Below are 10,377 nucleotides of genomic sequence, written 5' to 3' on the forward strand. Positions count from 1 at the left end.
TGTTACCCCAGCTCAAGGCAACAAAGTTAATTAGCTGTTTAATGGCGGCTTGTGCAGTAGCTTCAGGGGAATGCATCTGTTCCCTTTTCTTATCTGTCACTTCACCAAATGATTTTTTTTTATTATCATGCTTTTGTCTTAGATCATTTTTCTGTGCCCAGGCAAAAGATGTTGCAGGACATACAGCAAGGTCCACTGGTCTTTCTGTCCTCTGCACAATGCTCCTAATTCTGATCGCACTCAGACAGGTATTGCTCTTGCATGCTGTACATTATGCTTGTGTAGCAGCAGGTGTTCAAGAATTTAAACGCCAAATAAAATATGCTGTCCCTCATCCCCTATACTATAATTCAATAAGTAGAAGTTGCTGTTCTTCAAGGGCGTTTTACTGCCAGTAACTCCTATTTTATCACTTTGATTTTAACGCCTCAGTATAAACTGATGGATAAATATTACATTGGGCATGTTAATAGTGGCATTAATTATGTTGCCTTTAACATTTACTTTAAAGAACTTTCCTCCAAAAATTTAAGAATCGTTACATATGAATTCAATTAGGAAAACGCATAAGTCAATGTTTGGTGTTCACATTGTATTCACGAGACCACAAAAATGTCAGTTTTGCTTTTCTACAAAGTGAAGCTCAGTTCTCATACATTTGTTTCCAAACTGTCCAGGATTTGGATTTCTCAAATAGTTATCGGCCACTGTGAATGGTTGCTTTAACAGTCGCAACAGATGAACCAATCAGAAACCTGGGACGTAAGCCTGAACTGGACCAATCAGGAAACCCCTGTTTGAAGCTATGGGCACAAAAGAATTCTCAATTAAAGATTATCTTTCAGGCATTGGCATTAAAAATAATATAATTGCTTGATAAAATGTTCTCAGACAAACCTTTCCAACTCAACTAGATGCCTCCGGTGCAGATTGGAATCACCAAATTAGTATTCAGGAATTAAAATCAAGTTCTATTCGTCTTTGTTTCCCTTCTTTCCCCCTTACCTAGTGAGTAAGCACATCAGAAAGTCCACGATTCAATCTGTGGTCTGTGTTTAGCTAGCTGAACTCAGCTGGGGAATGATTTGGTGCACTGTAATTGTCCTCAACGCCTCTGGATTCAGAAGAGGGAGTCACAACTTCCCGGCACCTGATTAAGCATCCTCCTCCTGTAAAGTGTATTTCTGTGAACATTGGATGGGGGCAGCATTGGATTTAATTGTAAAACCTTCCATGCTCAAAGAGCCTGTTCACTCTCACTGTCCAGATGCACACATAAAAATGTGGCCACTTTGACTGGATACTGAGGAGCTGTTGGTGATAGTGGAACCCTGTTGCAATGTCAACACTATCAGGAGAGGATTGAAAAAGCTGGGCTAAAAAAGACCCATTCAGAGATGATTTAAACACATTTCTGCTTGTTAAAGACTTACAGGCCGAATCTTCCGTTCCGGAGTCTAAGTTCAGTGGTGGGCACGGAAGTCAGAGTGATTTCTGCTGTGGGGGGTGTGGGGCAGGATGGCTGACTACATGCGGTCTTGCGCTATTACCTATGCATCCATATGGAGCATGGTGAATCTCGTGGCCGGGGAAGGCAGGAAGCCACTGTCCCCACGAAAGTCCGGACACCATATTTAACGGGCACCTGGACAGCCTGCCACCTTTGTCCGGCCAGTGCTCCACCCGTCCCCGCTAACCCTGCCTCGTTCATCCTCCATGCGACTTGCACTGCAACCACCTGGCCTCAAGCATAGGCTGGCAATTACAGACACCCCCCAAATAAGACAATGTAGCGGCAATTCGCCGTTAATCGTGGAAGAAGTCTACTTCACCAGGGTGCACGCCATTTTTGCACAGCTGTGAAAGTGAGCGTGCTAATTTCCTGCTGGCGGGGAACTTAATTTTGACGCGGGAAACTTAATTCCAGCGAGGTGGCCTTTTAATGCATGACTTGCTAATACACACAAAAGGGCTTCTCAATGTTGTTCATCGTGAAGCTCGACCTGCCTTTAACTCACCTTTAAAGTCCTGAGAATTTAATTCCTAAAATTCATCCCACCGTCGCAAAACGGATTTTGGGCCTCACGCTAAATTAAGCCACCCCCCGCCCGCCAAGCTTCCCGCTGCTGGGAGAACCAGAGGACCAGAGGATTCCGTCCACAGTATCTGCCCGTTGCAATATCTCAGCAATTCTCTCCAAATTATGAATTGTAACTAAATATTATTCATATAAAAATTCAAATATAATCTGTGTATATTTTTGTATATCTGTGTGTTCTGTCGAAGGGTCATGAGGACTCGAAACGTCAACTCTTTTCTTCTCCGCCAATGCTGCCAGACCTGCTGAGTTTTTCCAGGTAATTCTGTTTTTGTTTTGGATTTCCAGCATCCGCAGTTTTTTTGTTTTTATCTCTGTATATATATATATATCTGTTATATATTAATATATAATCAACTCCAAATAAGGCAGTTTTAGCGCGTCAATTTTCAAGAATAAGTCAAATACTAAAGCTTGTTATAAACAACTTCAATTAATGGAGAAAAGTAACACCAGGGGAGTCAGCAACAAAATAGTTTCTAACTGGACAGTGATAAATCCATTCATTGTCACAATACCTCCCTCTCAATAAAAGGCTGGTGACAGCAGTGCTGACAGACACTATCCAGTAGCAATAATTACACAACATTACTTAAGAACCTCCTCAGTAAGGCTCGCAGGTCCTGACAGGGTGACACAGTCCAGAAACTAAGATGGCGCAACATACAAAATATGAATGAATTCTCATAATTATCAGCTGGGCTTCAGTAACGACTCTTTTCTCTTTGATATAAGGAATGGAATATCATGGGAACCACTTATGTAATACCGTCCAGATCGACAGCGGCACAGCTCTCTCCAGGTGTTGCTGATCATGACATAGCTGCACACGATGATCCCGAATGGGACAGTGTGTACATGTACCGGGTGGCATGGCACTGGCCATACAGGCCAGGAAAGAAGGCCTCAGATTAGCATTTACGAAGTTAGACAAGGTGAACAAAGCAGTGTGTCAGCTGTGGCTCAGTTGGTAGTGCTATTGTCTGTGTTGCACGGTTCCAGGTTCAAGTCCCACTCCAAAGCTTATACATAAAAGTAGGAGCTGACACTTTAGTGCCATTCTGAGGGAGTGCTGCTGCACTGTTGGAGGTGCTGTTTTTTGGATGAGATATTAAAACTGAGGCCCTACCTGCCTACTTGGGTGGATGTGAAAGATCCCATGGCACTTTTTTGAACGAGGGGAAGTATCCCTGTCCTGGCCAATAGTTAAATCATAACCAACATCACAAAAACAAATTAGCTGGTCATTATCACATTGCTGTCTGAGAAGGTTTTCTGTGTGCAAGTTGGTTGCCATGCTACCCACATTACAACAGTGGCTACACTTCAAAAGTAATTCAGTGGCTGTCTGGTGGTTGTGAAAAATGCAATATAAATGCAAACCTTTCTTCCTGTGTAACCAGAGACTGACCAAAATTGGCTTTAGCATCAGGTAGCTTTGCCATGTCCTGGTGACTATCCATTCGCAGTTGTGAAATGCCCAGTTAGGGGGCAAAATTGAACTTAGCTCAAATTATCAGCACAAGCCAACACTGACTATGTGGGCTCAGTCAAGAAACTAGGATGCTCTCCATCGAACCCTATCCTAGAATAATCAGCAACAGTCTATAGCGCAATCTTATGGGAATGAATAAAAGAAAGGCATGCATTTATATAGTGTGTTTCATATAAACTGGGGATGTTCGAAAGCATTTTGTAGCTAATGAAATGTTGTTATAGTCACTGTTACAATGTAAGAAACATGGCAGCTAATGTACACAACACAAGGACCGACAAGCAGCAATGAGATAATGATATAAGGTTATTGGTTGAGGGGTAAATATTGGCAAAGGCACTAGGGAAATGTCCCCTGTTGTTATTTAAAATAGTCACAGGGTCTTTTATGCAAATCTGCAAAAGCAGGGAGAGCCATGGTTTAACGTCTCACCTGCTAGTGCGGCACACCCTGAGTACTGCACTGAGTGGCAGGCTCGATTTTGTGCTGAAGATCCCTGAGCGGGATGTGGAGCCCATAACCTTCTGGCTCAAAGGCAAGAGTGTGACCAACTGAACCAGGGCTGACACAAAGAAAAAAATTGGAGGGCAATAAACAGGTGGATGGTAACAGAGTTCCATTATATCATCAAATTCATTTATTCTGTTGTCAAAATGCATTAATTGATTGACAGTCCTAGTGAGGTGATTGTTTGAGAATGTGAGTGAATAAAAATTACAGAAAATGCTATATAAACCTTGTCTCCAGTGAGGCCTGCTGTTAAATTGGTGATTTGATAATGTTAAATATTGGTGCTATAGTAATGTCATAAATCTTTCTCCTTTTAACCTGCTGAGTTGCCATTCCTTTGATATGAAACCCAGTGTACGGCAGTTATAAAATGAAAGATTTAGGACCTGAAGTTGTGCAAGAGATCTCCCAGTCTCTCAGCCAATCACTAGCACTGTGATACTGGGAAAGTCCACATGGGACTTTAGGGTCTTATTCTGCTTTGCCAACGTTCTCTGAAATTTCAACTGGGCTTTTCTTTCAGGAAAGAACCAATAATTCCATCTATGCGTTGTCGTGTGGCTACCAATCATTTCAAAAGAGGAACTGAATAGCTTTGTGTACTAGCTCTGAATATTTTTCTAGCTGGCAAAGTGCCTGTTTATTAAAAATTACACATAGGTCTACGAGTTAAGTTGGTAGATTCTCAAAGAGGTGGCAAAGCCACGGGGCTGGATTTCATGGCCCCCTGGTGGCAGGCTTGCAGGCAGGGAGCCTGTAAAATGCCATGGGTGCTCTGCCCATCACCTGCACATCACCCCTACCCCTGCTGCAATTTTCATAAATGCCTACAACACAGAAGGAGGCCATTCGGCCCATTGTGTCTGCGCCGGTCAACCAGTGGTGGGGGTAAGTGTCGGGTGACCCAACTGCCCACGGAGCCAATTGAGGTCCTTAAGTGGCCAACTGATGGCCAATGACTCTCACTCCCCTCACCTGAGCCTTCTAGCCTGGCTCTGCCGAAACCGTGCCCTCCCCCCACCCACCCCCCCCCTCAACTTATCTTTCACTCCGACTCCGGCTCCATGGCTCCTCATGGTTCAGGACTGGATGACTCCCAGCAATGGCCACTGCTCCTGGTAGCGCTGCTGGGACTGGAGAGCTGACAGCCATTTCACAGGCCGGCAGGTCTCAGAGGCAGGACTTGCTGCCTAGAAGGGGGTTGAAGGTCCTGCTTTAAACCAATGAATCGGGGGGCCCGCTGGAGCAGAGGTGGGCCCGGTCCTGGCTTTGCCACCAGAGTGCAGGGACCCCACACCACATGAAAAGCAGCTCTTAGAATCTGAGGACAATGTTAATATGGTAGGGCTTCATTAAAGGGAAACTAGTATACACCTACCGATTATTTATTTTGCATACCTGGTGTGTCTGCGTTGTTTGTAACAGGCAAGTTTAACAGTCAGGTGAATGTTAGAAATAAAGAGCCTCTTACAAAGGTAGGATCCTCACTAAAAGATAGAATGCAAATTTATATTTGAATCTGAGATAAATATTTATAAAATAATGGCCTGCAAAAGTATATGTCCTGTTTGTTGAGGAGAAATTCATGAATAGATCATAAAACCCTGACTTTTGCTTTACAAGTTAAAAAAACTGCATAAATGTCAGAAAGCCAAGTTTAAAAAGTATACACGGTCAAATTCAAATATAATGCTTCCTCCAGTAACTTGCCTGTATCTGTAGCACAAGATGTGCCCGGATTTGTTTCTGTTGTACTTCCTTTTACCTCATTTCCTCATTTTTTTCCTCATTTCCTTTTATACTAATTAGTTCAAAGGATATTGTCAGCTTTTTTAGAGTTTCAAGAAGCCTTATTTCCTGTCGCAACTGGGAGAGGTTTATTCTGAAAAAAAAATCCCTTTTGGCCCAATATATTTTCATAGAAATTTTACTGAGGTAGGGCAGAGTTAATCTCGCATGATACTTTAAAATAAAATGTATTGCCTCTCTTTTTGTTATTTCATTCACAGGATGTGGGTGTCACTGGCTAGGCCAGCATTTATTGCCCATTGCTAGTTGCCCTTGAGAAACATGGGAGTGAACTACCTTCTTGAACCGCTGCAGTCCATGTGGTGTAGGTACACCCACAGCACTGTTAGTGAACGAGTTCCAGGATTGTGACCCAGCGACAGTGAAGGAACGGCGAAGTATTTCCAAGTCAGGATGGTGAGTGACTTGGAGGGGAACTTGCAGGTGGTGGTGTTCCTGTTTATCTGCTGCCCTTGTCCTTCTAGGTGGTAGAGGTAGCGTGTTTGGAAGGTGCTACCTTTGAGCAGATCCTACAGGCACCAGGTGCAGGATTTTCAAATCGGGTTGGGAACCTGACACCTGCATGAGTTGTAACTCCTGGCCCCATGCCTAAATTGCGGCTCTCTTGTGACACTATTTTAAAATCTAAATGCTCTAATTGGACAGGGGGAGAATTTGCTGTCCAATCAAGGGCACTAAGTGTCTCCAGGAGGTGAGAGCTGCCTGCCTGGTGCCAATTGCAAAGGCAAGTGGCAGCCATTTTGAGGCCTGCCACTGCCTTGCTGAGGCAATGAAGCAGCTCAGAAGAAGGCCATGAAGGATAAATTATTGATAATGAGGTTGACCGGGCCAAATTAAGGTAATGGGACTGTTCTGGTGCAGATTACCAGAGGACCTGAAAACTTTTACTGTTACAAGAAGATCTTCTCCTTGGCCTTGCAGCAATCCCGATAGCTGTGCGTCCAATTGATCAGGTTTGCTGAAGTCAGATCTAAAAACTGACTTTGCAAATGTCCCAGCCTCTTTACAAGCTCCTAAAGAAGCTTAATGGAATATTAAGTGGCGCCAAATGGGGTCCCCATTCCCTCCCCAACCGCCAGCCCTTTGAAAATTACCATGTGTCCAGGGGCGTTGCGATCCCAAGATCTCCTCCGGGACCATGATTTTCAAATTGTGGCTGTGCTGGGTCTCGACCCCGCAGGCATTTGAAAATTTCTGGTTTACTTCAACCGAATGGTATCCAAATATCCCTGCCGGGAAAGCGTGTGCACGTGGACAGTAGTTGGCAACTGGATTGGACTCAGCCGCGCTGCACCAGCGGCGGAATAGCTCGCTGACGCTCACTGTCTAGTCTCAGTTTTCAAAGTGATCACCTGGAACCATGATATCCACAAAATAAACGAGCTCCTTCATGACATAAATGGAGAGGGGGGGTGGGGGGGGTGAAAGTTGGAGAGAGAAGTAATAAATTCTGGGCAAGACCAAGTGAGCATCAGTGTTTCCTGCAGGTTAAAAATAGGAAAATGTACAAGGAAAGTGCTGCATGTACAAAATTCTTCCTCGAGACTGGGAAAACTGAACCATGTATCTTCTTACAGTGCCAGCTGAGAAGTTCTGCTGCAGCGCCGAAGGAGTTAACTGCATCTGTTCTGTTGCAGTAGGAGTGACAGCTCCCAGCAGCGCTGCCTGCCTCCTGTGAATGGAAGACCACAAATATGGAAGCCCTAACCTTGGGGTCACGCACACAGAGCCACAACAGCTTGTTCGACATTTCTGTTTACAGATATCTCATCCCCTGCCCAGCAGCCCTCTAGCAGACCTTCCCCTGCCATTGGCTACCAGCTAATCCCTTTCGCAAATCGGAGGGGGGGCATCAGCTCTGCAGCATCCAATGAAAGAAGGGCCTGGCTCAGAGGGATTAGATTCTGCAATCAGTGGGTGCGAACAATTTCAAATAGGTTTAACAAGAGATTACCAGCGTGGAATTCAACCTTGCTCAATCGGTACACTTTCCTATAAATGATGATTGCTCCTCCCCTGTATGGAAGTAAGTAAAAGGTTTGGATTTGACACTTCCTTTGAAGCCAAGAGATTCACTTTCTGTTTAAGAGAATGGAATATTTTTTCTTCCTTTTTTTGTGTGTGTTTGTCTGAATAAGTACCAGAACACTGGGTTTATGGTATAATTTCAAATTCTTCTTGGCAAAAGGTTCTTTATTGGACTTAATTCCTTCAATCTTGTTTTTAATGAGGCCTGTATGGACTCATTAACGCAACAATCCACTGTGTGTGGGTGTATTTTTGTCTTTTTAAGGATAAAAGTGCTAACATCTTACCGAGAACTGTGGGACAGCCCACGGTTGAGAGAAAGAATTTCTTCAGCAATGATCAAAAGAATAATTAAAGTGTGCAATAAATTTCCCCCAGGGATTGTAATAATCCGAAAGCAATCAGTTCACATTCACTGCCCCACACGAAAAGAGAATACAGTCCATGCTGTTTACAGACGGTTTTGATCCCTGGGTTACGCTGGTCTTAGCGGAGGCCAGGCTGGGAGAGGTTGAGTATATCTGGGTTAAACCGGAGGGGGGGGTGAAAACATCAGGCTGTGAAAATATCATCCTGCTCCTGATCACTGTCCAGCAAAGAACTCTGCAACAAATGGATAAGTTAGAACTTGGATTCAATTGTTCCCAGTCTAATGACTGTTTGACACGTTAAGGTAGATTTTACGCTTTTGTGGAGCTTCACCATTGGGATCACTTCAGGTGTGAAGGTCGGCGATCTTCGCTTGACTCTCCATCTGTTCATCTGGGTGGATGAAAAGATCCAGCAGATCCCATTAACCTCAGTGCCTGAACTTCCAATGTATCCTCCCGGTGCATAAAGCTCTATGCTGGAAGCATAAATACATAAAAGCTCATTTGGAGAAGGAACGAAAGGGCTGAATAATATTTGTCATATTTTTAATCACAACTGAATTTGAGAAAGCTGAAAGGCACTTGGTATCTGTGAAATGTGTTCTTAAAAGTAGGTTTTTTGAAGATTCTTTTGCTGTATTTGAGCAACCCTCCCATAAATTCTTCAGCAAACTGCTTTTAAAAATGTATTTCATAAATGCCAAGTATTTTCAATTTTTGCAATTCCCATTATTATAAAAAAAAGGACAAATATTCCAGCCCGGGAACTGGCCCAGCACCAGCTTCCAAAAGGAGCAGTGAAGTGAGAGAAAAAAGAGAAGGAAATGTCGATGGGGAGAAAATTAGATTGACAGCAGCAAGTTCGTTGTCGGAGGGTCATTTTACCTACGTTCGACAGGGGGCTTTTATCAACAAGCGTATTAAGGAGGAAGAATACAAATCAGAGTGTGCTACCTTTTTTAAGCAGTAGTACGACAATGAAATGGTGCTTTAAATGGTATAGATTGGAACCGCTGTGCTGTTTTGAGGCTCCAGTCAGGCACTCTGTTTATACGCGCGGTAGCATACAGAGCCCTGCAGTGCAACATGTTCAACCTGTAACTTTTGTTTCTGTCTGCTGCACCTGGCTCAATGCCTGGGGAAAGCCCTTACAGGCGAACGCGCAACAAACTGGATTAATTAAAATAACATGTTTAAAGGATATGTGCACAAAGTCTCTGGGAAGGTAATTTCCTGGAGCCACTGCTATCCTAGTGGTGATCATGCTCCAGTAATCATATTAATTACCAGTTGTTTGACCCAGCCACAGTGTAAAAAATGGCGATATATGCCCAAGTCAGGGTGGCACGTGAGTTGGAGGTGATAATATTCCTATGGCCTTTCTGCTCTCAGCCTTCCCAGAGGTGGAGGGAGGTGCTATCAAGCTAAACCTTGGCTGCAGGACATCCTATTGACAGTGCGTACTGTCGCCACACTGTGCCTGTGGTGAACGTGTGGCTATCTAGCGCTCTGGATTGTTCAAGTGTTGTTGCAGCTGCATCCTTAAGTGTCGCCATCACTCTCCCAACTCGAACCTTGTAAAGGCGATGGAGTGGCCTTGCGCGAACAGCGGGTGAGCCGCTTATGCAGAATACCGAGCCACCAGCCTGATTTTGGAGCCGCAGTGTTGTTGCTAAGGCTGCTGGAATTAAACTTCTGGTAAATGGTGGGCTCAGAGGTGTTCCTGGGGAAGATTTCAGCAATGGCGGTAGAGGGAGGGAGTGGGGGCTTTTTATTGTTGGATTTGGCGCTCATGTGATGTGAATGCTGCTCAAAGCTATCGACTGACACAGGGCTGCTTCTTCAGGAGAGGAGTTATAATCAGAGCTGAACATTGTGGAATCAGCAGTGGAGAGTCCCGTGCCTGACCTTCCGATGGAGAAGAGGGTATTGATGACCCAGCTGGAGATGGTTGGGATCTTGCCCTGCAGCAATGTCAGAAGACGATTATGATTGGCCTCTGACAATAATGAGCGTCTTTCTTTATTGCTGGTTATAACTCCCGTCATTGAAGATTAAGGGGATGG

At 44.3% G+C, this 10,377-nt stretch overlaps 1 long non-coding RNA gene across 1 annotated transcript; it reads left to right on the top strand.

The window, feature by feature from the left end:
• Nucleotides 1-6,253: 6,253 nt before the first annotated feature.
• LOC121293868 lies at nucleotides 6,254-7,961 on the top strand. The gene is made up of 2 exons (XR_005946625.1): nucleotides 6,254-6,308; nucleotides 7,490-7,961. It is a non-coding gene; the product is annotated as an uncharacterized LOC121293868 (long non-coding RNA).
• Nucleotides 7,962-10,377: the final 2,416 nt, after the last annotated feature.

The sequence above is a fragment of the Carcharodon carcharias genome, chromosome 22 (genome assembly GCF_017639515.1).
Source record: "Carcharodon carcharias isolate sCarCar2 chromosome 22, sCarCar2.pri, whole genome shotgun sequence".
Taxonomy (NCBI): Eukaryota; Metazoa; Chordata; class Chondrichthyes; order Lamniformes; family Lamnidae; genus Carcharodon; species Carcharodon carcharias.